General features: G+C 36.8%; 1 long non-coding RNA gene across 2 annotated transcripts in view; it reads left to right on the top strand.

Annotated features, from left to right (window-relative positions):
* The window catches only part of LOC138155862 (uncharacterized), a 73031-nt gene that overhangs the window by 30790 nt on the left and 14582 nt on the right, over positions 1 to 27659 (top strand). For both annotated transcript variants that reach the window (XR_011167013.1, XR_011167012.1), the window contains exons 2-3: positions 19455 to 20275; positions 20468 to 20515. This is a non-coding gene — a long non-coding RNA (uncharacterized lncRNA). The remainder of the gene's footprint in view (positions 1 to 19454; positions 20276 to 20467; positions 20516 to 27659) is intronic.

Raw genomic sequence — 27659 nt, 5'->3', positions numbered from 1 at the left:
AAGTAAATTAGGGGAACATGGAAAAAATGTATATGTCAGATCTCTGGATAAAGGAAGAGTTTTTGACAAATAAGAGAGAGAGAGGATTATAAGAAGTAAAAGAGATCATTTTATATATAAAAAAAACTTTTCCCACAACAAAACTATTGCAGCCAAAATAAGTAGGAAAACAGGAAACTGGGGGAAATTTACAGCAAGTTTCTCTGATGAAGGTCTCATTTCTCAAATATCTAAGGAACTGAACCAAATTTATAAAAATAAGAGCCATTCTGCTGTTGATAAATGGTTAAAATATCATCGTACCATGTTGGAATGTAAACAGTTTAACCTTATTGAATCTTATTATTTCTCTTTCCTGATGACCTTTTATGCTTCTCTTGAGTATTGTACTTGAAAGTCAGATTTTCTATTCGGCTCTGTCTTTTCATCAGGAATACTTGAAAATCCTCTGGTTTATTAAATGTTCATTTTTCCCCTTGAAGGATTATAGTCCATTCTACTGGGTTGGTGATTCTTGGTTGTAATCCTGGTTCCTTTTCCTTCTGGAATATTATATTCTAAGCCTTGTACTCCTTTAATGTAGAAGTTGATAAATTTTGTATTATCCTGACTCTGGCTCCATGATTTGAATTATTTCTTTTGGCTACTTGCAATATTTTCTTGTTGAACTGAGAGCTCTGAAATCTGAATATAATATTCCTGAGGATCTCTTTCAAGAGGTGATCAGTGGATTCTTTAAATATCTATTTTACCCTCTGATTCTAGACTATCAAGGCAGTTTTCCTTGATAATTTCTTGAAAGACATTCTCTAAGTACTTTTTTTGAGCATACATTTCAGTAATTCTTAAATTATCTCTTTCTGATCTGTTTTTCTAGTCAATTGTTTTTCCAATGAGCTATTTCACATTTTCTTCTATTTTTTCATTCTTTTGATTTTAAAAATTTTTTTCTTCATGTCTTGATGATGTTTCTTGATTTTTCTTGGAGTCATTAGTTTTTACTTACTCAGTTCTACTTTTTAAGTTCTTTCCAGTGAGCTTTTGTATCTCCTTTTCCATTTGACCAATTCTATTTTTTAAGGAGTTCTTCTTTTCAGTGAATTTCTGGTGTAAATCCCACCTAATTATAGTGTATAAAATTTGTGATATATTGCTATAATTTCCCTGTTATAATTTTAATTTAAAAAATGTATATCAATATTCATTGGGGAATTGGTTTACTATTATCTTTCTCTGTTTTTGCTGTCTCTGGTTTAGGTATCAAAACCATAATTGTATCATAAAAAGAATTTAGTAGGACTCCTTCTTTACTTGTTTTTTCCCAAATAACTTATTTAATATTGAGATTAATTTTTCCTTAAATATTTGTTAGAATTCACTTGTGAATCTATCTCATCCTGGAGATTTTTTCTTAAAGAGTTCATTGATGATTTGTTCAATTTCTTTTTTTTCTCATAAAAATGGGTTATTTAAATTTTCTATGTGCTCTTCTGCTAGTCTGGGTGGTTTATATTTTTGAAAATATCAATCTATTTCACTTAGATTGTCAGTTGTACTAGCATATATAATTGTGTAAAATAACTCCTGATAAATGCTTTTATTTCATCCTCCATGGTACATTCAGCTTTTTCATTTTTGATACTAGTAATTTGGTTTTCTCATTTCTTTTTAAATCAAATAACAAATAGTTTATCTATTTAATTGTTCTCCCTCCCTCCCATAAAACCAGCTCTTAGTTTTATTTATTGGCTCAATGATATTTTTAGTTGGAATTTTATTAATTTTATTAATCTCTCCTTTGATTTTCAAGATTTTCATTTTGGTCTTTATATGGAGATTTTTAATTTGTCATTTTCTAGTTTTTTAGTCATATGCCCACTTGTTGATCTGCTCTTTCTCTCTTTTATTGATGTACACATTTAGAGATATAAGTTTTCTCCTCTGTACTGCTTTGGCTGCATCACACAAATTTTTGAATGTTGTCTTGTTGTTGTCATTCTCCTTAATGAAAAAGTTAATTGTTTCTACAATTTGTTCTTTGACCCACTCATTCTTTAGTGTTAAATTATTTAGTTTCAATTAATTTTTAATTTATCCTTCTACAGCCCTTTATAAAATGTAATTTTTATTGCATTATGATCTGAAAAGAGTGTGTTTAATGTTTCTGTTTTTCTGCATTTGGTTATGATTTTTTATATGCTTATTATACAGGGTCAGTTTTTGTGAAGATGCCATGTACAGCTGAGATAAAGGTATACTTCTTTCTGTTTCTATGTAGGTTTCTCCAGAGGCCTATTATCTCTAACTTTTCTAAGATTCTATTCATATTCTTGACTATTTTCTTATTTATTTTCTGTTTAGATTTATCTAGCTCTGAGAGGAGAAAGTTGAAATTCTCTACTAGTATAGTTTTGGGGTCTATTTCCCCCTGTAATTCATTTAACTTTTCCTTTAAGAATTTGGATGCTTTGCCATTTTGTGTGAATATGTTTAGTATCGATATTGCTTCATTATCTATGGTGCCTATTAACATAATGTAATTTTCCTGCTTATCTCTTTTAATTAGATCTGTTTTTGCTTTTGATTTTTCTGAGATCATGATTGCTACCCCTGACTTTTTTTTAACTTCAGCTGAAGCATAATATACTCTCTTCCAGCTCCTTATTTTAACTCCGTGTATGTGTCTCTCTGTTTTGAGTGTGTTTCTTGTAAACAGTGTAATATTGGATTCTAGTTTCTAATTTATTCTGCCATCTGCTTCTGTTTTATGGATGAGTTCATCCCATTTACATTCACAGTTGTGATTACTAATTTTACATTACCCTTCATTCTATTTTCTTTTGCTTATTCTTCTCTCTCTTTTAATATACTCTCACTCCTCTAAAGTCTTATTTTTTTGCTTCTGACCACTGCCATCTTTTATCTGCTCTTTTTTATCTTCTCTTTACCCCTCCTTCCTTTTCTCTTAGTCTCTTACCCTCCTACTTCCCCATTGGGTAAGATAGATTTCTATTGGCAATTGTGTATGTGTATGGAGGAGCTTTTTTCCCCTTCTTTGGACCAATTTAGATGTGAATGAGGTTCAAATGTTGCTCACTCTCACCATTTTCCACTTCATTTTAAAAGCTCTTCCTTGTACACTTCTTTTATGAGATTTTTCCCCACTCTTACTTTCCCTTCTCCACTTCTCTCAGGGCATCACTCTCTCTTTCCCCTATGCATTTTCCCCCATCATCCAAACACAGTTGACTCACTCTTGCACTCTCTTTTCTATGTAGAATCTTTCCAACTACCCTAATAATGATAAAGTTTTTAGAAGATACATATATCATCTTCACATATAGAAAGACATACAGTGTAAACTTATTGAGTCCCTTATGATTTCTCTTTCATATTTATCTCTTCCTGCTTCTCTTGTATATTTCAAAGTCAAATTTCATATTCAACTTTGGCCTTTTCATCAGGAATACTTGAAAGATCTCTATTTCATTAAATATCCATTTTTTTCCCATGAACAATAATGCTGAGTTTTGCTGGTAAGTTATTATTGGTTGTAATCCCAGCTCTTTTGCCTTCTGGAATATCATATTTCAAACCCTCCAATCCTTTAATGTAGAAGATGCTAAATCTTGTGTGATCCTGCCCGTGGCACTACAGTATTTGAATGGTTCCTTTCTGGCTTCTAGAAATATTTTCTCTTTGACCTGGGAGTTCTGGAATCTGGATATAACATTCCTGGAATTTTCATTTTGGGAGCTCTTTCAGGTGGTGATTGGTAGATTCTTTCAATTTCTATTTTATCCTCTTGTTCTAGGATATCAGGGCAGTTTTCCTTGATAATTTCTTGAAAAATAATGTCTAGGCTCATTTTTTATCATGGCTTTCAGGTAATCCAGCAATTCTTAAATATCTCTCCTGGATCAATTTTCCAGATAGTGAGGTTAACACATGCATTTCTAGAACTAGCTCAGTGTTTGGGAAGCTCTGAAGGAAAGTGTGGGACAGAAGAGGGATTCAACAGACTACCAAACTGAAAGTCTACAGAGCCATTTTTCTGACCTTGTATACTTGTGAAACCTGGATGGTATACTAGTACCATGCCAGGATGTTGAATTGTTTCCATTTGAATTATCTTAGGAAGATTCTGAAGATCACCTATCAAGGTAAGGTGCCAGACACTGAGGTCCTTTCTTGAGCTAAACTGCCAAGCATTTAAACTCTGCTGCAGATAGCACAGCTTCAGTAGGCTGGCCACATTGTTTGAATGCCAAACATCTGTTTGGCTAAAAGACTATTTTACATAGAACTCACAAAAGGCAGGTGCTCATATGTTGGTCAGAAGAAGTGATACAATGACACTCTCAAAGTCTTTCTGAAGAAATACAGAATTGATTGGGTGACATGGGAGATGTTGGCAAAGGACTACGTAGCATGGCATGCCTTAATCAAAGAAAGTGCTATGCTCTATGAGCAAAGTAGAATTGTAGCAGCTTAAGAAAAGCATGAGATGTGCAAATCTAGAGAATCCACCCAAAATGTTCACATGAACTAATTTTGCTTCTCATCAGCCACAGTTGGACACTCTGTAACTTGACTCTAACATAGTCATGTTATTTTGGTCTTCTTTGATAACAAAAGACAACCAAAACCCTATGTTTAGTGGTTATCAGAGCAGTTTTCCTTGATAATTTCTTTATTTTTTTTATTTTTTTTTATTTTTTTAAGCAATCGGGGTTAAGTAACTTGCTTAAGGTTACACGGCCAGTTATTTCTGGGTGTGGTGCTGAGTGTATGAGCCTGGGATTCGATCTCCAGGTCGTCCCAACACTGGAGCCGGTGCTCTTACTCGCTAAGCAATTGGGGTTAAGTAACTTGCTCAAGGTTACACGGCCAGGTGTTTCTGGGTGTGGTGCTGAGTGTCTGAGCCCGGGATTCGATCTCCAGGTCGTCCCAACACTGGAGCTGGTGCTCTTACTCGCTAAGCAATTGGGGTTAAGTAACTTGCTCAAGGTTACATGGCCAGTTATTTCTGGGTGTGGTGCCAAGTGTCTGAGCCCGGGATTTGATCTCCAGGTCTTCTCAACACTGGAGCCGGTGCTCTTACTTGCTGTGGTACCTGGCCGCCCCTTGATAATTTCTTGAAAGATGATGTCTAGGGTTTTTGATCATGGCTTTCAGGTAGCCCAATACTCTTTAAATTATCTCTCCTCAATCTATTTTCTAGGTTCATTATTTTTCCTAGGAATTATTTCACATTTCCTTCTATTTTTTTTTTCATTCTTTTGACTGTTTTTATTGTTTCTAGATGTCTTGTTAAATCATTAGCTTCCATTTGCCCAATTCTAATTCTTTGGAAATTATTTTCTTCAATGAACTTTTGTACCTTTCCCTACTATTTGACCAATTTTGCTTTTAAGGAGTTATTTTTTTCAATGAAGTTAGTGTGTTTTTTAACCTCTTTCCCTTTGGCAAATTCTGTTTGTTTGTTTGTTTAAGGTGTTATTTTCTTCAGTATTTTTTTTTGTTCTTCTTTTACCAAATTATTGTCTTTTCATAATTTTCTTTCTTTCTGTCATTTTTTTTACCCAATTTTTTTTTCTACCACTCTTATTTGATCATTTGTTAGATCTAGGAATTCTTATTGGGCTTCTGTCCTACTCACATTTTTTCCTTCTTTATTCATTGCTTATAGCTGTTTTGACTTCATTTTCTTCTTCTGAGTTTGTCTTGATCTTCCCTATCCCCCTAATAGCTTTTATGTTTAGATTCTTTTTTTGTCTACTTATTTTTCCACCTTATTTCTTGACCTGGAAGTTTAAATTTAAGTTGGATTCTGTTCTCAGCATGGGTGGTGGGGGTGGGAGGTAGAGGGGAACTGTCTGAAGGTGTAGACTTTTTCACATGCATATTTTCAGAGCTAGTTCTGAGGGCTTGGAAGTTTTTGGTGCTTCCAAGTGTCAGGATCCCCACGCCAAGATCACCCCTTTCTTTTTACTCCTCTTTTCTTACTATTGGGAGAGACCCTGTTTTCCAGAGCTAAGGCACAGCAAGCAAGCTGTATCCTGAGCTTCGCATAACAACAATCATTTGTGCTCACTCTTTGGATGACCTCAGCTGCTGCAAAATTGCAGAATTGTTTTGCATGAGCCCCAGGCGGTTCCTGAGCTTGGGCAAGTACTGCAGGATCCACATTCTGGTCATGAAGTCCTTCTGCAAACCAAACTTGCTTCATTGTTGCCATTACCCCTCCTTGTCAGGGCTATAGCTCACTGTGTATCTATTGGTATATGTGTCGAGATTGTCCACACTAAAATGGGTCTCCTAAAAGAGACCCTGGCACATGTATCTAATTTCCCTTCTCCAATAGAAAAAAGAAAGCTTTTTGGTTATGACCACTGTTAGCACATTTGTTTTATTTTATTTTAATTTACTTTTATTTCTTAGAGTTAACTGTGGTTGTGATAACCTTTGTGAGTTTTTTGGTATTTTTCAGAGTTAACAGAATAACCTCTGTGACTTTTGGTCATTTATTTTCAGACTTGACAGAAGGTGGTATGATCATCTCTGGCTTGAGAACTCCCCAAGGTGCTGCTACATCTGTCACTACCATCTTGTACCACTGCTGGTGCTTCGTCCACAGGCACTCCAGGCCATCCTCTTCCTTCCTTTCACAGATCTCTCTTTTGACTTCCTGTGTTGTCTTGGACTGGAAGAATGTCACACCTTTTGTTTGGCTCTGCCACTCCAGATTTCAATTTGAGGCATTATTTTAAAGTTATTTGAAGGGGAGTGTTAGGAGAGCTCAGCTGAGTGCTTTCTCTACTCTGCCATCTTTGCTCTACCCCCAGAAATCTGAAGTAGGTATCATCATTATTATTATTTCCATTTTACAAATGAGGAAATAGGCTGAGAAAGGGTAATTAGTGTTGAGACAGGAGTCAAACTCAGTATTTCTTGGTTCCATTTGCTGCTCTGCCTGTTTTCAACTCCACAGAACAAGATGCCCTTCCTGGGTTAATCTCATCCCCATGCCTTTTTAATCTCATCAATGAAAGCCTTGTCTGACACCACTTCTCCCAGCTTTCTCTCCTCTTTTATTAGTCTTTTGTTTTTGAAGAAGACCAATGGCATCACAAGGTGATGTCTTGACTTGCACGTGAATTGGTTTTAAGTGAGGCAGAGTTGCACAGAATCTATCAGCCTTATGCTCTCTCTCTTCTCACTTCCAGGGACCTTGTCATCTTCAATTTATGATCAAGTTCTAAGTGCTCCACATTATCTGCTTCAGACACCTTTATGGTCATTGGAACAAATTGTTTTCATCTGCCCATTCTGCCAGGGGAAACCTTTATATACTTGGGTATACATTCTTCTAACTCATTGATGCTATTGGTTACTGTCAACCTTGTTTAATTGTCTGCTGAGATGGTTTTACTGGCATATGACCTCTTCACATGCTATAGCTTCTTGGACCCACAGGTGCTCTCATATTGAAAGATTGGAGGACAAAGTACCAAACTCTTCCCAATGCCCTTCTTTATAGAGGACAGAAGCAGGACTTTTAAACCCACTGCACTCTGCATCTATTGCTTTGCCTGTTTTCAACTCCATGGAACAAGATGCCCCTCTGCCAGGTACCCCTTGTCTCCCCCCCATTTCTTGCCTCCTTTTGTGTGTTGTCTCCCCCCGTTAGATTGTAAACTCCTTGAGAGGAAGGGCTATCTTTCATTTTATTAATGGTATCTCCAATTCTTAGCATAGTGCCTGGAACATAGTAGGTTTTTAATAAATGTTCACTGAATTGGATTTGGAGAAGAAAATTCATCTGGTCATTTCAACGTACTGCTGCTTAGAACTCCTGAGCTCAAAGTGATCTACCAGCCTTAGTTTTATTGGTGGCAGGAAGAATAGGGTGTAGCAAGAAAGGCTTTCTTTAAGAGGTGTCACCTGAATGGAACCTTGAATGAAGTTAAATTGTCCAAGAGGTAGAAGTGAGGAGGGTTTTGAGAGCAGCCTGTGTAAAGTCATAAAAGTGAAATGGAATGCCAAATTCAGGGATTAGCGAGTAGGCCAGTTTGACTAGAATACAACTTTTTTGAAGTGAAGAAATGAGAGACAAATCTTGAAAGTAAGGTTGGCATCTCATATTGAGCTGATAGTCCACTAAAACCCAGCTCTTTTTTTCCCAAAGAAATTTCTATTTTAGCTATACTTTTCTTATCTTGTATTTGTGAACTTGATTTCTTGGGCACATGCTAGGCACTTAATAAATGCTTGGTGGTTGATGGGGTTCAAAATATCAACTTTACAAGTACAAGATGTGGAAGGCACAGTAAGCAATTTATCTGAAAAAGATATGGTGGTTTTAGTGGTCTGTAAACTCAATATGAGTTCACAGTGATATATGGCAGCCAAAAAATTTAATGCAATCTTGGGCTGCACTAAGAGTATAGTTATTCCTTCCACATCATGGGAGTTTAGGGCACAATGCCTCTGCAATCTGGAAAATCCATATGAAATTTTTGACCCTCCCTTTGTATTAGAGAAGTCTGAATTATTGTGATATTAAAAGATAAAATATGTTGCTATTATATAGAATGTAATTCATATATTTTATGGATTTCTGAGTTTCTAAACTTTTTCTGTCATCTATTAGCCTTCATGTGTCATCTGCAGCTTCTGCAAAACTCCCCCAAAACTCTCCCCCCCCTTTTTTTTTTGCTTTGTGGAGGGGGGAGGGCAAGGCAATTGGGTTTAAGTGACTTGCTCAAGGTCACACAGCTAGCAAATGTTAAGTGTCTGAGGCTGGACCTAAACTCAGGTCCTCCTGAATCCAGGGCCTGTGCTCTATTCGCTGCGCCACTTAGCCGTCCCCCATTTAATTTCTTACGCCAATACACAATATATTGAAACCGCAATGAGAGAAGTCATGATGTGGAAGGGATAACTATATAGTTTCTAGGAATAAGGAGGAGACTGTACCACTGTATTTTTCCCATGTTAATTGTCGTCTGTGATGCTGTGTTCAATTCTGACTGCCACACTTTAGGAATGCTATTGATAATCTGAAGAGTGTCCATAGGAGGGTAACCAGGACAGTGAAGGGTCTTTAGACCATCCAAATCAGTTAGAAGTATGCATATTGGAAGAAGAGAATACTTGGAAGAATATACGTAATTGTGGTCAAATATTTGAATGACTATCTTGTGGAAGAACTAGAAACCATGGATAGAAGCCACAGAGTCAAAATAGAGATTGAGATCAGAAAAACAAACATTGTTTTCTTTTTTTTGCTTTTTGGAGAGGGGAGGCAGGGCAATTGGGGTTAAGTGACTTGCCCAAGGTCACATGGGCTAGCAAGTGTTAAGTGTCTGATTTGAATTCAGGTCCTTCTGATTCCAGGGCCGGTGCTCTATTCACTGCACCACCTAGCCACCTCAACATTTCTTAATAATTATAGTTGCCCAACAGTGTTTTGAACTGCCTTGAAAGGTAATGTATTCGTGATTAGTAGCAGTCTTACAGCAGAGGCTAGGTGATTATTTGTCAGGTTATTTTGTAGTAGAGATTCCAGGCATATGGCTTGGACTAAAGGACTGCTGGGATTCCATCCAACTCTAAAATTCTGTGATTCTATGATTGTGAATTTATACTCTATTTTGGAGGCAATAGGTCGCTACAGAAGATGTTTGAATATAGGAGTGACAGGGTCAGATCTATACTTTAGGAAGATTCTTTTCGCAGTAGTATAGAGAATAGATCAGAGAAGAGAAAGTCTAGAAGAAAGACTAGTGAGGATGCTATTGCAATAAATGATGAGGGACTGTACCATGGTGATGTCCATGTGAGTTGAGAGAAGGGACAGATCTAAGAGCTGTTGGGGAGATACATTTGACTATACTTGGTAGTTAATTGGGTAGGAAAGGTGATGGTGAGAGAAAGAATCAAGCATAAATCCAAGATTGTGAACCTGGATAATTAGGATATTAATATGATGATGCTTAATTGGGAAGTATGGATTTGCTGCTAAGTGGTAGTAGCATGCCTGTGTATGAATGGTGACAGGATGGCAATGTGGCCTCTCTCCCTGTTTCCAGTTTACTTTATTCTGTGTACTACTGCCAACTGAATCTTATGGAAAGGTTTCATCATGACTTTATAGTTGGACACCAAATCAAATCTAACCTGGTCTTCCTTGCCTGCAAGGACACATATCAACTGCCCCATGGCTCCATAATATACAACTTTATAGGTATACTACTGCTGTGTTTAAATCAGCTTTTTTTTAATATAGGTGTTCATTATTTTTTGAAGAGGATCAGTTACATCACAGGGTAATGTCTTGACTTTAGACTTAATTGGATTTAAGTGAGGCAGAGTTGCACAAAGTCATCAGCCTCACTCTCTCTTCCAGAGCCATCCAAGTCCAGTGGCAAGACAAAAGTCAAGAATGGTAGCCCTGGATGCAGTGGATGACATTGGCTCTAAGAGCTCCATAGTGCCTGCTTTAGCTGCCTTCATGGTTATTGAATGACAACAAATCGTTCTCATCCACCTTTTATGCCAGGGTAAATCTTAACATGTTTCAGATAGACATCCCCCTAACTCACTAATATGTTTGAGGCCTGTTGTTTACTCTCAGTGTGGTTTTAGCCTGTGTGCCAAGATGATTTATCTGAGTATGGCTACTGTGCCTGTTACAGCTAGTTTTCTTGGAGCCACAGGTGAGAGTTGGGTGAAGGTGAATTCCAAAGGTGGATAAGCAGACATCAAAAGAACTTGGCAAGCCCTCAGACCAGAAGGTGCTAGTCTTCCTAACCACCCCATGCATCCCCCTGTAACTGTAATGGTTTTCAGAAGGTAATGATTGATTGGCATTCTGGACTAGGGTGGTAGAAGTGGGAATAGGGAAAAAATGATGGATTTGAAAGATTTTACAAAAAAGAATTAATGACACGTAATTGATAGGATGGAAGAGATAGGTAGATAGAAGATCTATTAAGAGGGAGAAGAAAGGATCTCTAATAGTTAGGAAGTGTTTACTAACATTAAGTGTAACTTCCCCTCTTCACTCCTTATAGTTATATAGTTAAGTCTAGTTGGTTTGGGAGGAAAGATGAATTTAGGCGTGCATATCTTGAGATTGAGATGAAGGCAGGGTATCCACATGGGAATGTTGAAAAAGCAGTTAAAAATCACAAAATAGTGATAGATGGAAAGGATATTGACAGGAATGAGAGGATCTAGGTTCTAATTCTTCCTCTTACTGTTGCCTCAGTAACTTGACTTGGGCCTCAGTTTCCTGACTGTAATACCAATTCAATATTCACAGCACCCATGGTCACTATATATATATATATATATATATGTGTATATATACACACACACCTGCATAGTACTCAGTTGCAAAAAATAACAAACTCACCATATAGAAGACATAGACAAAACATTTATTCAGACATCAGAAAACCAAATCCCCAAACCAATGAGCTGATTCCATCATAGTAGCAAAGAAGTTAATAAGCCATAACAGCACAAAGAGCCACAGCATCCTTTAGCCTTCCCATAAAACAACATTTATTCACAAGCCTATGTGCTTGCCAGCTGTCCTTTCTCCTCCCACTGTCTAGCTGTTCTGACTCCCAGCTTCCTGTGGGCTCTGCTCCACTCTTCAGCAAATTCCTCCCACTACAGGCTCCATGTGATTACATTTAGCCTTTCAGGGGGAATAGTTTATTTTCAAAGCAGGAAAGGTCTTCAGATTCCCTGAGGCTTATTAAGGAGCAGGGAAGATCTTCAAATTACCATTACCATTACACTGACCTGTAAAATGAGTGTTGAACCAGATGGCCTCTGAGATTCCTTCCAACTCTAAATCTATAATCTTATACATGTAGGGCTGACACTCAGAGGAGAATTTGGGCTATAGATTTACCTAAATTTAACAGTTATCTACATCAGAAGTGTCAAGCAGAGCCCACAATGTTCCCACAATGTGGAGTCTGAACCAGATTAAAATAGAATTGGGAAATAATTAACAAAAAAAATGAATAATACAGTAGAATATAGATAATGTTAATATGTGGTTTTCTGAGTCAATATGCACTAGCAGGGATCCTTATTTTTTGGTTTAGTGGTTCCCATTTCTATTTGAGTTTGACCCACTGATCTACAAAAAGGTGCTACTTGAAGCCAATAAAAGGCATGGTGTCTCCAAGAGAGAAAAAAGAGCATAATAACAGTGAAGTGCGATGCTCCCTGGGCAGCAGGCGGCAGTTCTGTGAGTCAAAATTAAGTAAAATGATCTGAATCTTTTTGGTGATGTTAAGGGAGTGGGGAGGAGCAGACGTGTAATTTTTTAGTGTGGTGCATTCCTGGTAAGGAAACATTATCTACCAGTACAGATTTACAACTTCTATAGAATTTATACTCTTAGAGAGTTGCTTGGGGGTAATAATAGTTTAAGTGACTTAGCCAGAGTCACACAACCAATATGTATTAGTGGTAAGATTTGAACCTAGGTTCTCTTGCCTCCAAGATCAACTCTATCTAGCCTACTGCCTTAGATTGCTTCTCTAAATCTATAACTCCAAAAGGTGACTGAAGAAAGAAAACCATAATTATTTTTCTGCTATAAAACTTATGTGGGTTTCTAGATTGAGGTCATGTAATGTGCTCAATTTTTGCCTTGAGTGATTCAGAGCCCACAAACCTGGAATTCTTTACCAAGACTGACTATATCCAATGACTTTATACCACTGAACAAAGTAGAGTCTAAGGAATTTAGTTCTTTACATTCTACTGATGAAATGTCAGAATTCTAAATGACTGATGACTATATGATTAGGGAATATGTAGGGGGAAGAAATAACTTAGTTCATGGATTGATCAGATGAACTAGTCTGCTAATATCTTATTAAATTTAGACAACCTAGAAATAGGTTTCTTATTTTATCTTTTTTGAGTGTAGCAAAGTATTTGTCCTAGACCCAATCATAAGACTTTTCTCAGTAGAACATAACCAAAAGGTGGCAGTATGCTATTCAATATTCATTGCCATGTTTAGTTCTCATGCCATATGTCATATAATTCAACTTTGATCGAATCCAGCACACATTGATGGGGCACCTGCTATATGTGAAGCCCTGTGCTAGGCACTGAAAAGAATGCAAAGATGAATAAAACATGATCGCTCTCTGTTAAATAAACATTTGCTTCAATAAGCATTGTAGCATGCCCTGTGAGAATTGAGATGAAGATAATTATGAGAAAAATGTTCAGTATTCTTAAAGCAAGTATTAAGTAAGTCTTAACATAAAATACCTTTGAAATGTAATACAGAACAGAACACAGAATGACAGGTGGGAAGATAAAATAAGCTGAGATGCCCATTTTGTGTTTGCGGTTTGTATTCCATGTACTCCATACTTAATATATACTTGGCCTTGTTCTGTCTGGATTTTATCATACGTCTCTCCCACTCATTCTCAATTGCATCAGGAGCTTCTCTTTTATCTAGTCAGTCTTTACAACTGTAATGCGAATGTAAATTTTAAAGATCTTCCCTGCCCCTAGGCTAAAGTGCACTAGAAGCCTGGGGAGGGAGGCTTGTTTTTCAGTAGATACTTTTTGATTGGCCAGTGGGTCAATAAGGTTGTTACATTCTCTGAGCCAGGAGAAGGCTATATAAGCCCTGATGTGTAGCTTTGTTTTGGGACTCACTTTGAGAAGTGTTCTGTGATTTGATATGAATTCTGGGAAGCCGTTGTTGAGAGTCCCCCGGCTTTGAAAAACCCAGAATGTGGAAACCCAGATGTTGACTGGGTATGGATGTAATGGTTGGACAGTTTGGAAATCTGTCTACTTGATGTTTCTGTCTTGATAATTATGCCTGTATACTTTGAGGTTCAGGGTGCTGACCTTTTCTCCTGAACAAGGTAAACGATATATGTCTGACTGATTGAAGTGGGCTTGTTAACCCATTTTGAGTTGCTTTCCTTTATCAAAGCAGATCCAAGAACCTGTGGTAGCTGCAAACCCTGAGGACGCTTGGGGTGCTTGCTGCTACAACAACCAGGACCCTTCCCCAAGCTGGTTGCTTAGTCCTGTCTACCAGTTTGATTCAGGGATGAACGAAAGTCAGGAAAGTGACTTAGAAGTGAAAAAACATTGAGAGTCAAGAGGCTTCTTTGGTCCCAGTCCTGACTGTAACATGAGCTGAGTGACATTAGATAAGTCCCTTTGTCTCTGTAGGCTTCTGTTTCCTCAGCTGTTAAATGAGTGAATCAGACATCATCCAGTTCTAAAGTTTTAGGATTCTAAAAAATTTGAAATACTATATCATAGAATGCTATGGTTGAAAGGAACCTCATGGGTCACCTTGCCCGAACATGCTTAATAAAAATCTCTTCTACATGTTACTTGATGAGAGGTCATTCAGCCTTTCCTTGATGACCTTCCGTGACAGGGGTATTACCACCTCCTGAGGTAGCTCCTTCCACCTTCTGATTAGCTCTAATGCCCCTTAACTTTCACCTAATACTCCTAGGTGTTCTGATTCCAGGTTGTCCTGGCTCATGAGAGTGACATGTTAAATTTTCTTTTCTTTATCTTTTTTTTTTCTTTTTGGAGGGGCAAGGCAGGGCAGTTGGGGTTAAGTAACCTGCCCAAGGTCACATGGCTAGTAAGTGTTACGTGTCTGAGGCTGGATTTGAACTCAGGTCCTCCTGATTCCAGAGCTGGTGCTCTATTCACTGCACCACCTAGCCGCACCCCCCCAAATTTTCAAGGTGAACATTTATACCTCTGACTATAAATCAGGACTTGATTTGTTTTTAAGAAAGTCATAGAGAAAATGTTAATAATGCAGATTAAGCTTAAAAGTGTGTGATGCTTCCTTTTTTTTTTTTTGAGAGAAACACTTACCAGCATACCACTGGGTCTAACCCTTTTTCTATCTTACAACCTGTCAGATGGCTAGGATATCTCTGAGCCTCTCCTCTGTCCCTCTCCTCTGCTGAGTCTTTTTTCCTCCAAGTTAAACATCTCCAGTTCCTTCAACTGATCCTCATAGTACATAATCTTAAGGACCTTTCCAATACTGGATGGCCACCTCTGTTTGCTTTCCATTTTACTAATGGCTTTCCTAAAATATGGCACCTAGACCTGAACAGTCTACTTTGTCCTCATTCGGGAGGAGCAAAGGAGGAGCAGTGCATCCCTGTTACTAGAGAGGCCTAAAATCATATCAGCTTTTTGGCTGCAGAATCATGATGTTGATTCATAGTGAGCATGCTGTCCTCTAAATCCTCCAGATCTTTTTCAGAGAAACTGCTATCCAATTATGTATTATTCCATCTTATACATGTAAGGCTGATATTTTTGAACTCATGTACAAAACTAATTTATCTTTACCAAATTTCTTATGACATTTGGTTCAAAAGTCATTTCAATTCCACCAGAATTAATTAAGTCTATTATATATACAAAGCACTGTGTTAGACACTAGGGATAAATAATAAAAATGAAATAATTCTTGTCCTCAAAAAACTTATATTTTACTTCAGGGATTAAATATATAGACAAGTAAGTGAATATACTTCAATTTGGAAAGTGAGGGGGAACACTAATTACTGTGGACAGGGAAAAACAAAACAAAACAAAACACCCGTAGGAGGTTGCATCTGAGCTAAGCCTGAAACAGAACTGGGAGAACTGGAGATTTCAAAAGGTTCAGGTGATGAGAGGGAGCATTCCAGGCATGGAGGACATCCTATGCAAAAGCATGTAGGCAGGAGATAGAATCAATCAATCAGCCAATAAACATTTATTAAGCGCTTACTATGTTTCAGGCACATCTGTGTTAGAAGCTGGAGACACAAATACAAAAATAGAAAGCCCCTAATTTCAAGGAGTTTCATTCTGCTGAGGAGATACAACATGTTCAGAGATGAGTAAATATAACATATATTTTACAAATCTTTCTACAGAGAGGGGGCATTACATATGGAGAACAAGTATGCCAGTATAATTGGAATACTGAGTGTGTGGTTCAGTGATTCTATGAAATGTGCTAGATAACTGCCAAATTCTCCATTGACTTTGGGCTGTGTAGACACAATGTAGTTATAAAGATAATCTCCAATATGTTAGTTGTATGTAAATCATCTATTACCAGATGCAGAGAGGAGATATCTTAGTCTCTGCCATTCTAGAGCATTCAAAGGCTATTTTGGTTATTTGCTGTCCTAGCTATAAGGCTAGAGAAGGGCCCACTTGGAGGTGGGCCAAGGTTAAAGTTCCTTCATGGAGTAAAGGGAAACTAGACAACGCACTTTCCTAACTCAAATCAAAGAAGGGGTTATCTTGATTAGCAATTACTAAAAGCTGTTATAGTTTTTATTAGAGGGGGAAAAATCATAAAATTTATTATGAAAGTCCTCTCCCTATGAAAAAAATTGCATGGAATTATATGTCTTTTATGGCTGCTTCTTAATTGTAATTGAAATACATTAACTATGTGAACTATGATATTTTAAGGTTTTAGGTTTATAGGCTTAATTGAAAGGAAAAGCCTGTACAATTCCCCATGATTCCTGCCTAAATCCAGTTTTCACATAGCATTATGGATGTTACATTTTCTGCAAAGTTGTATTTTCCAGGAGTGCTTGAGGAATTCAGGTTTCCTAGTATTGAATTTTTCCACAGACCCATAGTCAAAATTCAATTGATGTCATATGCAGATTCCTCCCCTCCCCCTTTATTGAAAATCTACTTTCTCTGGAATTTCTTAGGGCTGTTCTTACCATTTCCTTCTGGGTGGGACTCTTTGGCTTCTCATTTTGCTTAAAATATGAAACTATTTCAAGTAGACATGCTTTATCATCTTATTAATTTTTTTTTCCTTTAGAGGAACCTCCCTATAATTTGAGGATGTTAATAGCTTCACTAAAGAGACATTTCTAATATTTATCCCTTTTTCTCCCTGGGAAGACAGAAAGATGGATTTCAAGTAGTCATTACTAAACCTTGGGCTTGCTTTCCAACAGGCAGTGAGCCTGACTAAAAGACATTTCCTGCAGTTGCTTTTGAAAGGATTGAGTTCTATTACTATGTATCTTCCATCCATTGAATTTACTAGAGACTGAAAGTCACAGGGAACTGCTCATGGACATGTGAGTCATACTACATGGTTTATTATTATTGATTAGAATTTTCTGCACACAATGGCGTGTAGTGCCATGTCAAATTGACAAGAATTTATTAGGCATCTATTGTATGCCAGGCACAGTGTCAGTGCACTGTACTTGGTGAAACCATAAAGAGATTCATGATTTACAAAACCTTATTATCTTTAGCAGGCAAAAAGCAAGACAAAAATAGGCAAAAGTTAGCCCAATATACAATTTGAGAGTATGTTATGCCTTGTAGATAATATAGTCAATGCATTTTTGTTGAATGAATGAGTGAACACGAGTATTGATGTACTTATTGTGAAAACCATTTTGCATTACCAAGTGTTTTGTAAAAAATGTTTCAGAATTGTCTCTATTCTACTGAGAGTGTTCTGTATTGAAATGTTGTAGTTAAGGCCTTCTTGTTGCTTCATGTGTTACAACTAGATCTCTTCTTGTTAAGTTGGTTCAATTGTGTTTGACTCTTCATGACCCATTTAGGGTTTTCTTGGCAAAGAAATACTGGAGTGGTTGCCATTTCCTTCTCCAGCTCATTTTACAGATGAGGACATTGAGGCAAACAGGATTAAGTAATTTGCCCAGGGACACACAGGGCAAGTAAATGTCTGAGGTCAGATTTAAACTCAGGTTTTCCTGACTCCAGGCCTGGCATTATAGCCACTGTATCACCTACCTGTCCCAAATCTGTTCTAGAAGAGTGTTAATAAGTCCAAATTAATATCTGTTCTATAGAATGTCTAACTGAAGCCAACTGCTCCTGTAATATGTGCTATTGTTCATAGGAGATACTAGGCAAATAGAATAAAGGATGGATCAGGACATCCAGGAAAAACTTAGCCTTTGATACATATTGATTATTTTATTTTCAGTGTTCAACAGACAATACGTTATTGTTATTATTGATTTTTGTCAGAAAGAAGAGTCAGAAGTTAGAATGTTGGCTTTGGGGTTAGGAAGATATAGATTCAGGTCTTGTTTCTGACCCATACTGACGATGTGACCATAGGCAAATCACTTATACTTTCAGTGTATTAGGCAACTCTCTCAAAATATAAATTATAGCTGAATTGATGATCTGCATTGATGGAGGAAATTTTCACAGTGGGAGTCATCTATGCTGATGAAACCACAAGTCCAGCTGTCTTTAGCATCCATCCTTTTCATGCCTCCTCAATTTTCCCCTGACATCCCCCCCACCTCAACACACACATTCACACACACACACACACACACACACACACACACACACACAATTGCAAAGAGTAGTGAAATCAGAGTAAGGAATCTTAACAGTAGTAAGCTTTGTTGTACTACTGATTTTAGTGATTACGTTATACCTCTTCCTTTTTCTTTTCCAAAGATAGAAGCAAACTTTCTCCTTAAGGATTTCACAAGTCTAATAAGGGGGATAAACTGAATGGTTTGGGGCAAGGCACTGTATATCCTTGTGTCTCAATTTCCCCATCTCTAAAATACATTGAATAGGGAAACAGGAGATCTTAGTGCCACCTCTGCCTTTGACTAGGTGTATGACTCTCAGCCACTTCCTTAGCCTCTCTTAGACCTCAGTTTTATAATCTGGAAAATATGGTAGTCAGACTAGATTTTTCCACAAAATCCTTCCTAGGCCTAAAGTTTTATGATTGGGAATGATTGGAAATGCCTGAGAATTTTTTGCCTGCTTTGAACATAGTCTTAAGTCTATATATCCTGAATAAGTGGTAAATTTCAGTGAGTGGGCAGAAAAAAGAACTAATTACATTCTCTTTGCTCACAATGTATTTCCTTGGAGGAGGGTAGATGATAAAAACTATGTATGGGCTAGTCAATTTTGGTCCTTCATTAAAAGATTGTTTCATATGACAAAAATGTTAACCTTAATTTTTAGTATATACTATTTATATGCCCTTGTTATGTTATTGTTGTTACACTTGATGAAATAACATTCTTTCTCTAAAGATGTCAAATATTAATGTGCTAGTAATTTTCAGAAGAGACTTCTGCAAGATTGCTGCTCAAGCACCAATTCCAAACCCTACTCTCAGTGTATAATAAATACATCTGAGAATATTTTATAGTAGTTGCTTTGATCAATACTTTCAATTCTATGTCTTCTATACCCTTTACCCTGAAGTTTAAATGGTATTTTGAGAACAACTTCTGTGTTTTTGTAAATTTCCACTCCAGAAACACAGGAAATTGTAGGGATGGATGGGGACCAGGTATTTCATGTATGTTTTTCCATTGTGTTTCTTTCAGTTTAAATTTTAAATCCTAAAAGTAGAACTGGGAACATCTTGGTGCCCAGTGAAGAGATAAATGCAGTGTTACCTGAGAAATCTGGGACTAGTTTTGGATTTGGGGACCATTCGTTGGAGCTGGGGTGGAGATTGGAGCCAAACTAAGACTGAGCCTCCTGAAGGAGAAGGGCTCATGTGTATTACTCTAACAACCCTTTGGTGGCAAGTTAAAGTCTCAGAGGAAGCTGCTTGTCTTCCCAGCTGCAGAATGTGTGTGATGATTGCAGCTATTGCTATGGAAACTGAAAATATAACCGATAAACTACACACCCAAAACAGAAATAGAACCAGACGGACTCTGGAAAACTATGTGGACTTATTACAGAATTGAAGATAAACCTTCCCCCTTTATTATGCCTCTTTCAGTTTAAAATGATGGCTTTGGAACTGAAATTTTCACAGAAACCATTCTACTGACACAGGCTAGAGGTAGCATGTTTAGAGATGAAATTTCAAGAGGGAACATCGAAGAGGCACAAACACTTCAGTGATGAAGACCCAACATCAGTCTTGGCATTTGAAGATCAAACAAATTTGAGTGAAATGGTCCATCTGTATAAATACACCTTATTGATAAAACTAAAAAATATTTCCTGAAAAACCTACCTCTGGCAGGAAGCCTTTGGAGCCTTTGCTGAAAAGTATTAATTCCACAGTGAAACAAATCTATGTGTCCATGATTCTCCATGACTCCTTTGTGCCTTACCACCCAACTAAATGTACTGATACTTGTGCAAACGCATAATGAAAATGCAGTGGACCCCCCATTTTAATGTGAATGTAAGTAAACAGATTTAAAAGGACCATGACACAGATCAACTTGGATCTTTCAAATCATAAATGCCACCTGCTATAAAAGCACCTTTTAAATGTAGGGTGGTGGGCATTAGTTCTACACCACTGTATCAGTGTGATAAATAGGTCCTTCTCTAGTTATATTTTAAGTTCATATATACATTCTGAATGTTTTAGGAAGAAGAACATGGTATGATGGGAAGAGAGCACTAGACTTCATCTCAGGTGAGTCCTGGGAACTGAATCTTGCTTCTGATACTTACTAGTTCCGTAATTCTCAGCAAATCATTTAATCTTTCTCGCCCTTAGATACCCTTCGGTAAAAAGGAAGTGATAATATCTGTAATATCTACCAAACAGGATGGTGATGAGGATGAAATGGTAGTATATGTAAAATGCTTTGTAAGCCTTAAAACAATATATTTAAATTTTTTAAAACCATAATATTTACATATGCATGTTTAGAGATATCTATATATAAATGTTTTGTAACCCTTGCCCTTAATAAAATGTAAAATCTTTGAGGACATGGATTATTTCATTTCTGTATAATACAATTTCTTAAAGGTAGTAGATGCTGTAATAAATGTTTCTTGATTTGGACTGAATATCATTTTTTTTTCTATTGTAGCATAAGCCATCAGAGCCTTGGAAAAGTAATTTATTATGTACTGTTTAACTCATTTGCATATATGATTTTTAATAAATACTTTTAGCAATATATAAAAGTATACTATATCTTTAAGACTTTTCCTATATGGCAGTTCAATGATAAAAAGAGCCGAGCAAAAAAGTATTTTGTATAAAAGAAAAGATTTATATCAACTTTCAAATGATGTAATATATTGCTTTTATAGAGGAACATTTTGATACTTATGGAAGGTTTAGGAAAATAATTTTGTTTTAATATAAACTCTTAATATATGTCATGAAGAAACATTGCTTTAAGATGAAATTTAAACCATTTGGGACAGAAAATGAACTATGGTTTAAAGAAAGATTCAAAGCCTTCTTTGATCAATGATGCCTCATTTGTGTGGGCATAGTTGATGTTATAAAGAGGCAGAGAAACTCTTTTATTTATTGAAAACTAGACTATGACTGTAAAGAAACATAGTTTCAGGGACACCAAAGAATGGTAAGACTGTGCTGAAGCTTTCAGGGCTGTGTAGCATTATATATATTTCAGCTCACTTACATATGTTTTATTTCTAAAGTCAGTAAAATTGCAAAATGAAAGTCATAGAAATATTTGGAGAATAAGGTTTTATGAAGGAAGGGTTATCAGTCTGATAGAAGGAAATCTGAGACATTGTATCTTTTTATTTTTTGGAGGGGGAAGGCAAGGCAATTGGGATAAGTGACTTGCTCAGGGTCACACTAGTACATGTCACGTGTTTGGTCACATTTGAACTCAGGTCCTTGCGATTCTAAGGCAGGTGTCCTATTCACTGTGCCACCTAGCTGCCCCAGCATCTTTAACTTTTTAAGTGAAAGGGAGGTACTGAGAATCAGAAGGCTCTCAGTTAAACCTCTGAGGGGTGAGGGCTTGGATTCAGAAACCAGAGTAGAATCTGACAAACTTGAGCAGAAAAATTGAAGGACGTGGGGTGAAGGATGGAAAAGCAGCAGTGTGATAGCTGTGACAGTGAGAAGCCATGAACTGACAAAGGGCTTCCATTGAACGATTCCTGACAGATGGAAGAGAGAACTCACTTCCTTGAGAGGTTTAATGACTGCTGAAGTCCTTTAGTACTTCCGAGAACTGGAGAGAGGTGAAGCTTTCCATAAGGGCATCTTGCTCTCTGTTGCCACCCCTGGCTTGAGAAGGAAAAGCAGAGAGGGCTTTGAAGCTATGTTTATTTGTCCTGCATAAAAAGAATTGAACTGGATAATGTTTACTGTGAGCTCTGTTCCTCAATATCCAGATGAGTGAGTCATTGACTGGTCTGGTCTGTATCACTCTTAACCAGACATTGAGAGCGTTGATAGCAGAGTGTGATTTAGATTTATATATATATTGTGATGTATTTTATTATTTGCATTGACTTTAATGTATTAGTAATCTTGATGTTATAAATTCCTTTTTTTATCAAATAGTTATGCTTGACCTAAAAGTGTCATTGTGAGCTTTATGATTTGGAATGTATTTTAAATATTTTATCTCATTTGATTCTCACAACAACCTTCTGAAATAAGTACAATGATTATCCTCATTATACAAATGAGGCTGAGAAGGGGGCATATGTGAGAGATGTTAATGAAGATAAAATAGACAGGGTAGGTTGTTTCCCTACTGTACTCCCTCATCTTCCCCAGTTGAATTCTTATCCATCCTTTAAAGTTCAACTCAAATGCTACCTCTTCTAGAAAGCCTGATTGATAGCAACCTACCATACCCCTTTGTTTTGTACTCCTGTTGTGTTTATCATGTAATAATATATACTTTAGCCATGCATTTTCTTCTCTCATCTCTTGAGTAGTTTATAATCTACTTGTCTTAAAGAGAGTTTGTATCCCTGCCATTTCCTGACACAATGTTCTGCATTCAGTAGGCACTTATTAAATGTTTGTTGTAGGCAGTGAGATGGCATAATTGATAGTGCTAAACAGTTATGAAAACTTGAGTTTAAATTCAGCCACAGAAACATAAACTTTGTAAATTTGGGGAAGTCACAACTTTTTTCAGCTTCAGTTTCTTCATCTATATAATGCACAGAAATATGTAGACCAGCTAGAGCAATCAGGATCCTCTCATTTGCTGACCAAGGAGCGCCTCCCACAGAGATGAATATGTGCTCTAAACCCTTGCTAAAGGCTATATGCCTTGTGAAGATATGTACTAACTTCTTATTGGTGGTTCCTGTAACTGAGGGATTGTACTAAAGGTGATTGGTGACTAAGTCGGGAAGAACAGTATTTTTTTTTCTGTGTTTTTAGATTGACCACTCTACTAGGATGGTGAAAAGGTAGCATTCATATAATATTTTAAGATTTGCTAAGTGCTTTGCAAATATTATTTCATTTTAACCTAACAACAACCGTGAGAAGTAGGTGTTATTATTATCCTCATTTTACAGATGCAGAAACTGAGGTTAAATGACTTGGGTCACAAAGCTAGGAAGAGTCTAAGGCTGAATTTGAACTCAGGTCTTCCTGATTGCAGGTCCAGGGCTCTATCCACTGTGTCACTTTGCTGCTGAACAAAGATAGACATTGTGACACTGAAAAGGAAAAAAAAAAACCATGTACTAGAAATATTGTGGTAGTAGAATATAAAAAGACTTCACAACTGATTGGATATGGAAGGTGATGGAGAGAGAAAAGTCAGATAACTTTAAGCTTTTGAACCTGAATGACTGAGAGGATATTGGTGTCATCAAAAGAAATAGGGAAGTTGGGAAGAGCAGGTTTCAGGAAGAAAGATGATGAATTTAGTTTTTAACATGTTGAGTTTCAGGTACCTGGTTGTACATCCAAATGAAGATGTCTATCATCATGATCTCTAGTCTTATCGCCATTTTGAATGAACTTTTCTGTCCACATTCCAGTTTATCAATGTCCTTTCTCACCGACAATGCCCAGAGTTGAACACTCTACTCCAGAGGTGGTCTGATCAGGATCAAATACAGCAGAATTCCTGCATTCCCATTCTGGACACTATACTTTTCCTATTGCAGCCTATGGTGGCATTCCTTTTATTTTTTTTAAGCAACCATGTCACACTACTGACTCATACTGAGTTTGTGGCCCACTAAAAGCCTGATTTTTTTATGTCAACTGTTATTCATTCATGCTTGCCTCATCCTGTATTTGAGATGTTTATTTTTTTAAAGTCATGTAGGGTTTTACTTTTTCCCCTATTAAATTGCATCATTAGGCAAAACCCATCATTCTAGTCTGTCATGATCTTTTTGGCTCTGAACTCTGTCAACCAATGTTAGCTATCCCTCCTAGTTTTGTGTCATCTAAAAAATGTGACAAATACATCATCTATGCCTTTATTTGAGTCACTGGTAAAAAATTAACAGCACAGGGCCAAGAACAGATTACTAGAGCCCACCAAGAGAAACCTTCATTCAAAACAGCATTGATCAGTTAATAACTCCACTTAGGATTCATTCATTCAACAACTTCTGAATCTACCTAATTGCATGATCAACTATCCTATAACCGTTTCTCCAAAATAATTTTGTGTAAGATCTTGTCAGAGGATTTGTTGAAGTCCAGGTGTAGGATATCTCTGACATTTCTCTTAACTCTTAGTCTAATAAACCTGATTAGGAAAAGTCCAGTAATATTAGCCTGGGAAAGTAATTTTTCACCTGATTATTAGGAATTTGAAAATGCTGATGCTGGTTGTGTATGGAATGTACATGAAGATATCAATTGTTTCTGGCTTCTTCCTCATTTGCAAAAGAATTTATACCTTGTAAATTGGAAAAATGTTACAAACCACAGCTTGACTTATTGTCTTATCGATTGCCTAGATTTTAAAAAGCACTATATAAATGTTATCTGTTACTGTTGTTATTAATTCATTTTCATTCAACAAACATTAAGTGCCTGTTAATATATAAGGCAAGGATAAATAAATATCTAGTAATATTAAAAATACTAAAATCTAAAGAAATAAATATTACAAGTGTACATTTCAATCACAGAATAAATAAAATACATAGAATATTGTATATAAATTAATAAAAAGACAATCACTTCTCTCTGTATTCTCCTCAAGATCACATTCTTAATATTGCCTATTGCCTGTTATATGTTTGATGTATATATCCCTGCTTCATCTGATGGAGTATCAAACAATCAGCTTCTTCATCAGTCTAGAACCTCAGACTGATCTTTAATTTAGATGCTATAACGCTAGCTGGATCCCATTGTCCTAGGGCCCCCACTAGCAGTGTGCTGCGGTACATGCTGTAGCCTCCCTGAACCAGATGCTGACAGACTATCTGGTATTTCTCAGTCTTGCCAACACTGGTTGATTGGAAGGCAGAATATCTATTTTCAAAGGATATGGTAATGTCTATGATTGTGGTGGTACTACGGTTCTTATTGTCCAAGATTACTAAATCTAGTCTTAGGGCTTCCTGAAACTGTTCAATTTGCCCCAGTCTTGGTTTGTTTGTTTGTTTGTCTTTTCCTGTCACTTTGATAGCTTTAAAAAGTCTATTTAAAATAGCATCATGCCATTGGTAATAGCCCCACTCATTTGAAGACCACAGTGGGCAGAGGACATGTGAGAGCATTTAATTTGATGCCCATACCCACACCCACACCAATGACAGTGCTTGTTCTCAGACCCAAATTTCCCAGCCTTATTCAATGGGATGCAATCCAGTCTGGCTCTATAAACGAATTGCCAGTCCACAAATCGGGTAAAGGATCCTTCCCTCATAAAAAAATAAATTGATGCTGCAGTTATTGAGGTAAAAGAATACATTTTACCCCAATCAGGTTTGCTGACTTGCTGCTGTTTAAAATAATATCTCAGCACATATTTCAAATTCCTCTTCACTCCTTCTAGGGCCAACATACAGTCATTCAACCATAGTGCCAAAACACCATTATTTACTCTACTCAGTTGAGATTTTAGCTGACAATCATTGGGAGGCTACCCATAGCTGGGACCAGATGTTAGATGCTACTATACCCTCAAATTCAAATAGCTATTTAAGTAAATTACTAATTCTGGTTGAGAGTCATGTTTTATTCTATTCCTCATACTATCAGTAAGAGAATGATGAGACAGTTGACCCAAATTGCTTGATACTAGAAGCCTTACTCCATGAGCCACCTTACTGATGTCTGCTATTATAACTAGTGGTTTACAGATTCATCCCACCCTCTCTCCCACCTTATTTTATTGAAGAAATAAAGGAGCTCAATTCTGGCTCTTTGGGAAGTGGGGTAGGATGTAGCCATTTCTTGGTATCTTTTTAAATTGTTCTATCCAAGACTTTGAGGACATTCTTGGGGACCACACTGTTTTTAAGGGGTAATGAGACACAAGGAGATGAAATTATTTACTGTATCTATTTTCTGCCAAGGAGCCAATTTAGACTTGTCCATGAAATCTAAGTATTTAGTAATATTTATTACATTGTTGGAAGAATTTGTAATGTGAAACCCCATGCAGATTCCATGATATGAATAGGTATTTTTTTGGGGCATCACTAAAATTCCTTGATTTTTTTTTTATATTTGGAATTATATAGGAAGTCCCTTCTTCTTCTGGCCATTAATCAATAAAGACACACATTTGGTCCCTGTTAAAGTGTAGTCCTACCCATATGGTAACCTCACTTAAGTTGTTTAGAATTTTGGTTAGGGAGTCAGGGATGTCAGCCACTATGGTCAAATCTCTTGAATACTCAAGGACCTTGATTTTTCTATTGTACAAATCATGCCCTAGTCCCGTACTTGTTAGGATTTGTATTCTCAGTTCTAGTGCTAAGTTAAAAATCTTGGGGTAAGAGGGCAGCCCTGCCTCACCCTTGATGGGGTATTAATGCTTGGTGTACATTTCTAGTGTAAATAGAGGTCTTACTAACACAGTAAAATCTTTCTTTAATACTAACTTCCTCTTTGTTCAAACTGGCCCATTTTAATACTAATCATATTGCTTTGTATGGCACTAAATCAAGTGAATTGGTTATGTTGAGTCAAATCAACCTACACATTTTCCTTTTATTGCATTCCTTATTTTCCTACTTGCTTACAAAGATGTTTTCATGAAAATTGGTTCAAAATTTATCAAATTAGAGTGAACATACATTTAAGATCCTCCCTTTCAGAGGGGTGGTTGTTTCTTGTCTGGGTAAGTGATGGACTACATAGACTATCGGTAGGAGGTCCCTTACTATGCTGAGATTTTGTGATAGTGTAAATATGTGCCTCTTGACTAAATATAAACAGTTTGTTTTGTTTATTGAAAAATGGGGTGAGATAAACTGCACAAAGCAGGCCAGAAAACTTCATGTGATGCTAGTTTCCTCAGCAGTTTTGAGAGATGGTAGATAGGCTACTTTTGCTTTCTGTGCCTTAGAAAAGTATCAAAGTTAATTACTTCACCATAAATCACAAGGAAATTGCCCAAGCTGTATGAGAATTCCCCATTGTAAGAGATTTCAATATTCCCCTAACTCCTATTTACATGTAGAATTTAGACAACCAACAAGCTCAAATAACCAGAATCTTTTCTTCATCTATAAAGATAATTAAAGTTCAAAATGATGACTTGGAGGCACCGGAAGGTCTTAAAGTGTCTCTCGAATCATAAAAGAAGGATTGAATTATATTGAACATAATGTATTTTATTATTATGTTCATGTTCTTTGAAAATTGGTAATCCATG

Source organism: Petaurus breviceps, unplaced genomic scaffold (assembly GCF_028583685.1).
Source record: "Petaurus breviceps papuanus isolate PSGF00001 unplaced genomic scaffold, PetGlider_PUasm1.0 98, whole genome shotgun sequence".
Lineage (NCBI taxonomy): Eukaryota > Metazoa > Chordata > Mammalia > Diprotodontia > Petauridae > Petaurus > Petaurus breviceps.
This window is presented reverse-complemented; position numbering and strand designations above follow the sequence as displayed.